The sequence below is a fragment of the Mizuhopecten yessoensis genome, unplaced genomic scaffold (assembly GCF_002113885.1).
Source record: "Mizuhopecten yessoensis strain PY_sf001 unplaced genomic scaffold, ASM211388v2 scaffold11009, whole genome shotgun sequence".
In the NCBI taxonomy this organism is placed as follows: domain Eukaryota; kingdom Metazoa; phylum Mollusca; class Bivalvia; order Pectinida; family Pectinidae; genus Mizuhopecten; species Mizuhopecten yessoensis.
Window position 1 is genome coordinate 461691 of NW_018408833.1, and position 13686 is coordinate 475376.

The 13686-nt window shown below is 36.9% G+C and overlaps 1 protein-coding gene across 2 annotated transcripts in view; it reads right to left on the reverse strand.

Annotated features, from left to right (window-relative positions):
- The window catches only part of LOC110464564, a 133565-nt gene that overhangs the window by 61794 nt on the left and 58085 nt on the right, over positions 1-13686 (reverse strand). The window lies entirely within an intron of this gene.

The following is a 13686-nucleotide window of genomic DNA, read 5'->3' on the forward strand; positions in this document are numbered from 1 at the left end:
GTTGGCCTGGTTTCAAGCACACAGCTGTTGTTTATGTAGGAGGAAATCAGAGTATTGTAAGGAAACGCGGTCATGTTGTAAACCCTCAACATTACAGAGTTCATTGTATTTGGTGCCAACTATCTTATATAAACTTTTCTGTGATGATTTCCTGTAACTTTATAAGGAAGAATCAGGGCATTATGGAATTTGGACAGAATCACAAACTTTTAAATTATTTTACTACATGTTAACAATTAGACTGGGCTTATCTACAGGCACCGACTAACCACCATTCCATAACACTACAGCCTTTATGTAGCAGAAGCACATAGACCAACAGACAATGAAAAATAGCCTTTAAAAAAGGAAAGTATTGGAGAGATTAAGTAATTTTATTTTGGAAAAGTATTGGAGAAATTTAGTACTTTTATTTTGGAAAAGTAGTGGGGAAAATTAAGTAATTTTGTTTTGGAAAAGTAGTGGGGAAAATTAAGTAATTTTACTTTGGAAAAGGAGTGGGGAAAATGGGGGAAAATTAAGTAATTCAACTTTGGGAAAGGAGTGGGGAAAATGTATGTGATTTCATTTTCAACAGCGCTAAGCAGTGGGTAAAAATGGAAATATATATAAGGAGACTTAATATCACAAAGATTGTTCAACCTTGATCTTTATCTACCAGTAAGCTACAAATACACATGCGTACATGCCTTAATTTACTCCAAATGTGGACAGAAGATAAAGAGAGATGGAGGGGTAAACTTAATCACAGCACACCTTACAAAGATACATGGCATTGTCTACCTGATAAAGGGACATCCATTTTAACAGCGCTAAAAACACCGACCATTCTCACCAAACATTGTGGCAACTAATTGGAGCGCTAAGAGTGCAATTAGCTTTCTAGATTCAAGCAACCCGTTTTTTCAGACCTAAAATAAAACAATTCTTCCCAACATTAATCTCATTGCTCCGGATTAAATGTATAGCCAGAGGAAAGGTCAGAGGTCAGACAAGATACTCTGAACCCTTCTTGAGAGAGGTTAGATAAAGAGTTGATGAATGGTCAAATAACTGACCAGGGCTCTGAGAGTAAGGACAACAGTCAAGCAAAATCTTGTAGGCCATACAACAAAACACAGAAATAGCTCATTCCTAATGATTTTTTCTGATTTTTTGCTGAGGCATCATTTGTTTAAATAATCTCTGGAACTTAAATTTCCAGTAAAACAATCAGTGCTCCTTAAAGAGTATCTACTTAAAGTTGCCAATGGCATGGCTATGCATGAAAATTTAAGTCTAATTGACAGTGAAACATTAAAACCTGTCTCCTTACTACAGAGATTTGTTTGCATTTATGTCCTTACCTCACAAACTGCACGGTTTAATTCCAAATAATTCTTCACTAAGATGATTATTTTCTGTAAAGGTCTTGACAACAAAGGTTTCCTGATGTTTCAGTCAGAAAATCCGTAAAAGCCTTAAGGAAGACTCTCTAATTCTAAAATATTGAACAACAATTACAATTTGACACCCCAGTCAATATTTAGAAGGCCATTTAGGAGACATTGGGGGTTGTTTCTGTGAATAAGGGCCGAATTACCAATACTGAACACTATAAACGGGTTCAGCGCCTGGTTTAAACAGACTTTGAATAAACATGGAGGATGTTCAAAACCGGTAGTAAATCATGTCTCTTACTAAGCGTCCGTAAAAATCTATAAGTATACTCCAAAAACAACTTACGCATTTAAATGATTCGGTGAGGTTTTATACAGTGGCTTGCCCCTGTAATCCTCTGACCTCATGATGTAGTTAATACAGGGATGTCACCTCCGGGTGACAGACAGCAAGGTGATACAGGTAGAAAGTAAGATATACAGGTCTGAAGTAACAAAGGATAGAATCTGACATATACCTCCATTAGTTCTCAGAAATCTCCTCTGTTATAAGATCAGAGAAGAGACTTGTGTTGAGACTGACACTTCAGGCTGACTTGATAAAAGAACTGGTGGATCATCAGGGACATATCAGCTATAGCGCACCTCAATTTGGTTCCTATAATCTAATTCAACCACAGAGGCCAGATTTGCTCCTTAACCTCTCAGGAAGGACACCTCCAGTAGTCAGGTTGATACATTGTCATGAGTTAGGTTAGGAAGGCTAAGACAGGCATTGGGGCTAATACATGGAAACGTTATGGTAGAACATTTATCATATTGTCAATTTGCCCTGGTTTTTATAGAGTTATCATAGCCCCTGTGTAGGATATAGAAAAAAGACCTTCAGTCTATGTTATAAAACCAAAGCAAATTGACAAAACAATATGTGTAGTCCCAGATACATAAAGTAGCCTATATTACTCCATTATTTAACAAACAATGCAGTAATATGAATATTTATGATAAGGATGTATAGTTTTTTGAAGAGCGACAGTAACAGATGCCCTTATACAGAAAATCAACCCTAATGATATTTTCTGTGTCCAGAATATGAAGCTTGATCTTGGACTTTTATTACAAATGTAGGACATTGTAAGTACAAAATTAATTGGTACCCTAACCAGTATTAGGAAAATTAATCTATTGCCAATGTTTGGAAGATTAACAAACATCTTCTTTTTCAAAAAAGTGGTTACCCTACTAATGACATTACACTGGTGTCAACTGCTATCCAAGAGTTGTCTCCCCCTCCCTCTTTACACTGTACATTAGGTGGGTATTCAACTGGATACTGCTGTCTCATAATTATCTCCTCTGTCTCACTTCCCTCACTATTCCTACTGAGGATATTACAGTATAGTAAAGGTCTCCACTGCTATCCTAGAGTGATCTCCCCCTCCCTCTTTACTCTTTACATTAGGTGGATAATTCTCTCCTCTGTCTCACTTCCCTCACTATTCCTACTGAGGATATTACAGTTTATCAAAGGTCTCCACTGCTATCCTAGAGTTGTCTCACCCTCCCTCTTTACACTGTACAGTAAGTAATACTTGCCAACTTCATGGGGGAGATTCTACATGCTCAAAATTGAAACATTAATAAAATGTGTGTATACACCCCTTAGAGACAAAATAACCCTTTAAAATGACATATCATTAGAACTTTGAAAATAGGAACAGTTTAGCAAATTTACTAGTTGAAAATAATAAATTTAAGGGCCCAATATAGGGAAGGTTGGCAATTATAAAATTTAAGTGGGTATTCTACTGAAGACACTTTATGGGCTTCTACTGATATTTAACTCTCTCCTTCCTTTCTCTCCCCTCACTGTCCAAGTAGGTAACCTATTAGAACATAACAGTACATTAAAAGTCCCCACTGCTATCCTCGAGGCCCCCTCCCCTCCATTAATTGTAATACAGTACTGTGACATTCCAGCGGTTCCAGGATTCCTATACAGAATTAAAACTCCAGGTAGTAATTACAGTACGATGGATGAGAGTACAATTTACTTGACTGTCCATCGATGTTCTATCATTGACATTTTTTTTCAAAACATAGCTTCCTCTTTGAAAAGCCTTAGAAATGTCCGACCTGTTTGTAACAGAACAGACTATTGAAGTGGCCTTTTAGATTAACAATATGCTGTACTCAAGCTTTGTTTGAGTGTCCACAGATAAGTCAGGTCCTCTATTTAAGCTTTACATGACAATTAACATCTGTATATATACAGAAAGAAACAATTCTAATCACCATGAAAACACCACACATGCAGATGACAAGTTGGAAAAGAGAATCCTTTTAAACTGAACATGATTTATTTATATTTACTAACTTACACAGTTTTACTTTATACATATACTGTGTATGGGATTGTCGACAGAGTCTGATCTCCATCTGTGGCAGAGCAGCTCAAGACAGACCTCGTCACAGAGTCAAATCTTATTTTATATATTAATACAAGGACTTCAGTAGGTTTATCAATTTTAATCACAATCTATATTGGTTCTCTCCTCCAATAACAGCGATCCTCAGCTGTGTAAAAGTCTGTGACATTTTAATCCCACACATTCCCTGTTACAAGAACATACATGGGCACTCACTGGCACAAAGATTAATATAACTGGAATATAGCAGAGATGTTTTACAATATATGATACCTAGACATTCTAACGTTATCCCTTATAACAGTCAAGCATCAAAAGAACAAAATTTTATATAAAACACACAATTTATCAACACATATAATATGTTTTAATTCATTTTAATTAACTTTAAATTCTAAGATACACAGGTTAAATCTAACTACCAGCTAGATCAACAGACTCAGTCTTTCACCACATTCCTAAATTCCAATGATAGATAAATAAGATTATCTCCCCTTCCAAAAGTCTCCTCCCCACATTGACATTTTCAATGTCAGCTGATCAATCAAAATTTATTTAACTATATTTATGATGGAACATGAAATTAATAAAGACACAATAACCAGTTATAGTTCCATGATGATTTGGTGAATAAATGTAAGTATCAACATCCTGAAAGTTGAAAGGGGTAAGATCCCTTCTTCCTTCCCCCCCCCCCAATCCAATCCCTTGATCATCTAACCTTCATCTTGCGTTGGGGGAAATCATTTTCACAAACCTTAATTGTTCACATTCCTCTTAAATACATTTTGTTGTTTTAAACTGTATCATACAAGCAGAAATTATAAAGAAAATATAACAAATATATATACAACTCTGTGTACAAGGATAGAAACTTTCAAAGGGATAATATGGGATGAATAATTATTTTTTTCAATCAGTGGAAAGAAAGAAAGAATTTATGTAGAAGGGGGGATTAGAGGAAGATAAGCTTTGATGGGGAATATTTAGTTAATCACATTTAAGGGAGATAATATCTTTGTGGAAAGTGGTCACACAGGGTATAGTCCCATATATAAAGATTTCACACCAATACATAAACGTGAGGTGAGTGGACAACACAGCCTTGCTTACCTCTATCCAGCTATCATTCCAGATTGACCACTTAAGGCATTAAAGGGTCCATCATAAAATGACCAGCTACTGACCAAAAGAACTACTCCTATAATTGATTTGTTCGGCCAGCACCTATAATAGGTACTTGACATAATAAGTGGCTAGTTTTAATTTGACGGGGTAAGCCTGTGTAATGAGAATATGACCGCGGTAGTTGTAAGGTCAGAGGAAGGTTTGTAAAGGTCAGTCTTTGTACTTCTGTTTATAGACTCCATATTCAGGTCTACACAAGTAGACATCATAGTATCAGATCAATTGTAACAATTTCTATTTTTTCTTTTCTAAAATTGGATTTTACAAGTAAACAGAAATCATTGAAGATTAAGTCCTACGTGCTAAATGCTCCAGGCGATTCGTATAGATCAACAAAGTCTGTATTATAAAGACGATTGATCTCTTTCCTTAGGTCACACACCCAACCTAGGTAAATTTGTAACTGTTTAATTTAATTCATAAGCATGTTCACGTGTAGACATCCCCATGAAATTCTCAACACGGGGAACTAGAGATTACCTATACAACATACAATACTGAGAAAGCCAATCATCTAAATACCTAAACACCACTAAAGATACCGAAAAATACTATCACTTTAAAACATTTATTTGATGTGTTAGTTAATTAACAAACTTTTGCTTTTGTTCAGATAACTCCAAATTTCAAATTTAATTTTGAAGAGATCACTTTTAAAATTTGAAAATTGCTTGTTGTTAGGGTAGAATCAATTAAACACATTTTATCTCTGAATGACACCCTAGCACTTAATGTATTCTAGTTCTTGCAATAATGTACTAAAACAAAGTCTTTCAATTTAAACACCTTGCAAATAATGAGATCTAATTGTATTTCCATATTATTTTTTTTATAAATGTCAAGGAATTCAAAATGATCACACTCTGATAATATATATTTTTTAAATAAAAAAAAAAACAATAAATATTTGATTAAGCCGGTCATGAGGTTAATGGTTCTTGTTCAATAGAAGTATGACAAGTAGTTAGCTCATTCATCCCTGAAGCCACATTTAAACTATTCCAATTCAAAGGTTGGAATAGTTCATGATGAAAGTTCAGGGGTGAATGAGTCAATAGGAAGTGACATGGAAATGTGCTCCCCTTCATAATGAACCAGTATTTCCTACCACAGACTACTGACACAGCGGACTCAGACAAAACATCAATATACCTCTACCAATGCTTAAACATTCGCAAACTGTGTTTTGTATTAATGTGTTTCAGTTTTAATACAACACCAAGATATATAGACAAGAGATAACAACCTGACGCCAGCACAAATTAATTTAGTCAATTCATGAAAATACAGTTATTCCTAATACAGAGAAAATCTTTGTCTTGAAATATTTGGGTGATGTTGGATAAGATATAATCTCATATTCAATATTGGTAGGGGCAAATTTGGTGGTGTATTCCCACGACATGTGATTATCGTGTTAGTTATCACCTTGGGCTGTGTTGACAACTTCTTAAAGCTCATACGTTTACTTATAATCCTCTTATCACTTGTATTGTGATATATATCTGTAAAAAGATACAGTTACCCTGATACACAATGATACATTGCTATGATAAAGTAAATAAATAAAAATACTGTGACACATGCACTTTAATTTTTACCACTTTGGCACTATAGAACCCTAATTTTTCACCTTGAAAACATGTTCAGGATCTAGAACAACATCAACAAGAGGCCCATGGGCCTTAACGGTCACCTGAGTCCTACAGGATTTATTTTTGTTGTTGAAATATGTACCAATTTGAGTAAAAAATAGTTAAGTATAACGTTAACTTAACTTTGTCAGGACCATGAGCTGATCATTCATAGACCGATTTTCAGTGAGATCGGCCTATTAGAACTTGTTTTTAAGTTTGAAATAGGAATTTACAAAATAGCGGCCATGGCAGCCAAATTGTATTTCTGACTGACCCGAAAAATAACAACACTTTGTCAGGACCATGATTCGATCATTCCTACAAAGTTCCAGTTCAATCGGCCAGGTAGAACTTTACTTTAAGTTTGAAATAGTTTATCAAAATGACGGCTGTGGCGGCCATATTGGATTTCTGATCGACCCGAAAAATAACAACACTTTGTCAGGACCATGAGTCGATCATTCGTACAAAGTTCCAGTTCAATCGGCCAGGTAGAACTTTACTTTAAGTTTGAAATAGGTATTTTCAAAATGGCGGCCGTGTCAGCCATATTGGATTTCTGATTGACCCGTAAAATAACAACACTTTGTCAGGACCATAAGTCGATCATTCCTACAAAGTTTCAGTTCAATCGGTCTAGCAGAACTTGACTTTAAGTTTGAAATAGTTTTTCAAAATGGCGGCCGTAGCGGCCCTATTGGATTTCTGATTGACCTGAAAAATAAAAACACTTTGTCAGGACCACGAGCTGATCATTCCTACCAACTTTCAGTTCAATCGGCCCAGCAGAACTTGACTTTAAGTTTGAAATAAGGACGAAAACGGATAGCAATAGGTCACTTGAGCTAAAGCTCAGGTGACCTAATAAAAAGCCACATACGTATCTTGGTCCTTTTAGCAATACCGCACCTCAATTGGTTAAAGTGTTTTGAGTTTGAATATACCAAGCTCAAAGTCCAGGCCAGGCTGTTGCATTTTCTTTGATAACATACACCCTGACAGCATATCAATAAATATAGAGATAACCAAAGCTATAACTGTACACAGACTTAGAGGCTGATCACTATCCTCTGTCTAGACAGACTGCCAGGTTGATACATTGACCTTCTGATCCAAATAACATTTAGTCAGCACCTACTCTACAACAAATGGGACAACTGTATATATATACAACAGTACAGAACACTGGGCTAGAGTAGGATTCGTACCCAAAACCACGAAAATTCAGATGGACACTCGACCACCAGAGCTATCTATACCACCAGAGCTTTCTATACCACCAGAGCTTTCTATACCACCAGAGCTATCTATCCCACCAGAGCTATATATACCACTAGAGCTATCTATACCACCAGAGCTATCTATACCTATCTATGCCACCAGAGCTATCTATACCACCAGAGCTATCTATTCCTATCTATACCACCAGAGCTATCTATACCTATCTATGCCACCAGAGCTATCTATACCACCAGAGCTATCTATCCCACCAGAGCTATATATACCACTAGAGCTATCTATACCACCAGAGCTATCTATACCTATCTATGCCACCAGAGCTATCTATACCACCAGAGCTATCTATGCCACCGGAGCTATCTATACCACCAGAGCTATCTATACCACCGGAGCTATATATACCTATCTATACCACCAGAGCTATTTATACCTATCTATACCACCAGAGCTTTCTATACCACCAGAGCTATTTATGCCACCAGAGCTATCTATACCACCAGAGCTATCTATTCCTATCTATACCACCAGAGCTATCTATACCTATCTATGCCACCAGAGCTATCTATACCACCAGAGCTATCTATGCCACCAGAGCTATCTTTACCTATCTATAACACCAGAGCTATCTATACCACCAGAGCTATCTATACGACCAGAGCTATATATACCACCAGAGCTATCTATACCACCAGAGCTGTCTCTATACCACCAGAGCTATCTATACCTATCTATACCACCAGAGCTCTCTATACCTATCTATACCACCAGAGCTATCTATACCACCAGAGCTGTATCTATCCCACCAGAGCTATCTATACCTATCTATGCCACCAGAGCTATCTATACCACCAGAGCTATCTATGCCACCAGAGCTATCTTTACCTATCTATACCACCAGAGCTATCTATACCACCAGAGCTTTCTATACCTCCAGAGCTATCTATGCCCCCAGAGCTATCTATGCCACCAGAGCTATCTATACCACCAGAGCTATCTATACCTATCTATGCCACCAGAGCTATCTATACCACCAGAGCTATCTATTCCTATCTATACCACCAGAGCTATCTATACCTATCTATGCCACCAGAGCTATCTATACCACCAGAGCTATCTATACCACCAGAGCTATCTATACCTATCTATACCACCAGAGCTATCTATACCTATATATACCACCAGAGGTATCTATACCACCAGAGCTTTCTATACCACCAGAGCTATCTATACCACCAGAGCTATCTATGCCACCAGAACTATCTATACCACTAGAGCTATCTATACCACCAGAGCTATATATACCACCAGAGCTATATATACCTATCTATACCACCAGAGCTATTTATACCTATCTATACCACCAGAGCTATTTATACCCATCTATACCACCAGAGCTTTCTATACCTATCTATACCACCAGAGCTATTTATACCAATCTATACCACCAGAGCTTTCTATACCACCAGAGCTTTCTATACAACCAGAGCTATCTATACCACAAGAGGTTTCGATACCTGTCTATACGACCAGAGCTATCTATACCTATCTATACCACCAGAGCTTTCTATACCACCAGAGCTATCTATACCACCAGAGCTATATATACCACCAGAGCTATCTATACCACCAGATCTTTCTATACCACCAGAGCTATCTATACCACCAGAGCTTTCTATACCACCAGAGCTATCTATACCACCAGAGCTATCTATACCACCAAAGCTTTCTATACCACCAGAGCTACCTATACCACCAGAGCTACCTATACCACCAGAGCTTTCTATACCACCAGAGCTATCTATACCACCAGCGCTACCTATACCACCAGAGCTATCTATGCCACCAGAGCTATCTATACCACCAGAGCTATCTATGCCACCAGAGCTATCTATACCACCAGAGCTATCTATACCACCAGAGCTTTCTATACCACCAGAGCTATCTATACCTATCTATGCCACCAGAGCTATCTATACCACCAGAGCTATCTATACCTATCTATACCACCAGAGCTATCTATACTATCTATACCACCAGAGCTATCTATACCTATCTATGCCACCAGAGCTATATATACCACCAGAGCTATCTATACCACCAGAGCTATCTATACCACCAGAGCTACCTATACCACCAGAGCTATATATGTGGTCACCATTGATTGTCCCAAAGCAAACCTTCCACAAAATAATATGTAAATCTAATGTCATCTACACCTCATAGAGAAAGTTCACATTTGTCAAACAATATATCTCATCTTACCACATAAATTCCCTGATCACAGGAACCTGTACAGTTACAGGTGTACATGTATTACAGCAACGTTAACAAAGTCCTTTCTGTGACAGCAACAGGACCATGACAGCAAACTTTAATACACCAGTAACAGACGATATCAGCGGCTAAAGATGTACACAACTTCATCCACAAATTGTTAGGAAACACTATATGCTTCGTATCAGAGAAAAGATTTGTTTGTATTCACGATGGCAACATTTCAAACAAAACAAAAACTTCAGCAATACTTGATATTCCTAGAAATCAGACCCATAAATAATTTTAAGCATGTGATATTGTTGGCAGCCCAATAGAAGTATTCAACATAACCCAGACATGTCAGTAACAACAAGTTCTAAAACTGTAATTGTCGTTATCGACCCTGAAGCAGACAGAGGGTCCATGCTATATTGAGATTTTCGTATAACAAATCGTACTTCACATGATTGCCATAGGCTACAAATTGCACACCCTATTTACTCCCGAACAGGCATCTATGTCAGGAGTACCCACTGTGGGCTACGAAGAGATCACGGCCATATACCAATTGGAGACGGATGATGGTCGCGTGCTCCGGGAGACGAGATCAGGGTCCATCTTGTCCCTAGGTGGCAGCACCAGGCATTGATTTAAACCACAGAAGGAAATTGAATGTCTGCTAAAACCCAGGCTAATATGTTTTATCTATAGGAACATTTACAATGCCCACGCTCAACCCAGTCTTGTAAATAGTCTATTACCGTACCCTAGTTGTCTCTTTGTATGTAAAATGTCTGGTAAGTCTTTACAGGGTCTCCACACACCATATTGTTCTACGTACACACGATTGATACACATACAATCATGAAAAACTAATGATAACAAGTATTCCTTGAAATTTTGGAGTATTCCAAGTTCCAAGCAAGGAAAAGTATTGTGAAACAATTCACAATCCCGCTCTAGTAAAAGGACACTAAACTTCACATACTACATATACTAAGCATGGTGTTTCTAGGAGTTATAGAACAGATAAAAGTCAAACTGTTGACACATGCACACTGGACAAAGATGCTAATGTAACAAGAGAAAGAGAAATACACGGCCTATTGACCCAGTCCAGTTCTGCTACACTGTGATACAGGTCAAAAGGGAAGTTGCATTGTCATCTGAGGACGTATACAAAGGTTGGTGTACCTGTGTTATTGACCTTTTATAGCCTTTTACCAGGATTGAGGTCAAATATAACCTTAACTTCTGTATCAAGTCTTCATCGACAGGATCTCACTTATGATTTCTTTTGTTTTTGTCTAAATATGTAAAAAGAAAATGCCAGCATTATCATACTAGTAATTTTCTCTAAACAAGACATAAATCTTTCATATTTCTAGAGATATGTACTGCCTACACTGTAATCATAGCAAACAGTGCCGGAAAGCCATACTCACAAAGCAACCTTCTAGCTAGATAGCAAGTACATCAAACTCTCCTAAGGCCATGACCATTCACCTTAGATCCTACTGAACATGACTGTTTCTACTCTGACCTTTTGTTGTCAGCCACAGTGCCAATACATTAATTGTCACTCAGAGAACACCAACAAATCAAGTCCAAATATTGTTTTCATGTCACAGAGAAAGTTTTGCATCTCTTCTTTATTATCTTTCTCCTTTCCATGCTATTAGTATGTATCGTGAATAGTAATTAAGACTTTGTTACTTCATTAATGACACATTTTTAAGAGTCACAAAAACTGATGACACTTCTACATGGTACACAATAATTGATGCACATCTACAAGTTACACAAGAATTGATGACACATCCGCAAGGTACACATAAATTGTGGACACATTTGAAAGGTACAAATGATGACATGTCAATAAAGTGAAAAAGAATGAATATATCGAAAACACTATGCTAAATCTGAATTCTTAAAAGTTTCTTAATAATACACTTATCAAAGTATTATAAGGGATATAACTCCAGCACAAATAAAAAGTATAATGTGTAAGGTAGCATATATCCTTAACACATTAACTTGACCACAATAATCATTCTTACCTGTCCATTCTCAAACCTTGACCAGAAGTATCACTCTTATCTCCCAAACTGTGCTAAATCCATAGTCAAGTACTAATTTAGCCCTTGGTCTTCTCATATGTACACTGACAGCCACTACAATGATCACACTCTCCATTGACAGATAAACAGACAGATTAACAGTAAGATTTGCACATCTGTATGGAGTGGAACCTTTGGTCCATATCACCAGACAGCTATCAGGACGACTTCTATTGGACGATCATTACATGGTGACAGGTGCTTTGTAAACTCATTCATTCAGAAAATATCTATGTCTTCTATTTCATAGAGTTGTCTATAGGGAAAGGTATATCACCTGTTAAGACCCACAAAGGGAGATTGTCGAGATAAAACGCTTAGTTTTTTTTCTTAAAATACTGTAACTTATATGAAGAGATCATATGAAGTGTATTTTTTCTCTATATTAAATTTACTACAACTAAAAATATAATAGAGACAAAATGAAAGTGTATTGTTAAAGTACACAAAAGTCATACACAAGTAATCTGTCTGTCAGTAAATCAGAGATATTTAACTACTTCTACACCATAAAGCTATTTACTAGTGGGATTAATGACATAAGTCAAGAGTTATCTCCTCTTTCCCCTTGATGTGGAGCAGGTGCTTTCCTGCTCATGGGGGATATTTCAAAAAAGTGATAACATAGAAGTGACAAGCTGAGTATAGTTTTTCAAAATCGTATCAACTTCTGGTGTAAATATTTCAAGAAGTTAATTTGTGTTGAGAAAAACATTTAAATCAATCATTGAAATGTCAACATAAAATAAAAAAGTTTAATTTATCGTTACCCAGACCATGATATTGGTGAATGAATACTTCATATAAAGCCTACCAAGCCATATATACCTATATATCAAAGTCTACCTGAAGCTCCTACAGCAATAACACACAATTGTTATCAATATAATGAATCAAATAGGTTTACATCTAGTAGTTATTGATCATTTAAATGCAAATATAGCTATTTCATGAGCAGCTTGTAGGAATTTTTAAATTTCAGTATTTCAATGACCATGAGGGCTAGACCTAACTTTGACAGTGATACCCTGTAGGAATACACAAAACCTAGAGCAGGTCTCATATGAAGGTGTAACATAAATGTTTTCATTTGATTCGATACTAGTGAAACATCTGGTAGACTGTTTACACTTATTGTCATGAAGTTCTACACTTAGGAAGATTAAGAAGAAACTTTTTTACTGTCAGAAACTTTTTGTCCGTCAGAATTCTCTGTATTTATTATAACCGATTGGTTGTTCTGATAGGTTTTGTTCCTATTGGTAGATATTTTGGAGCCCTCCTTTGCGGTATTTGCCTACTGAATTCTCCAGCTGTGTAGGAATGTTCCACCTTAGACCCGAATAACCTCCGACCCAGAGAGATGGTTTAACATCTGCTACATAGATTGCTTGTCACTGAGGCTGTCTGTACTCCGATGGTGCCAGGAATCGCAGCA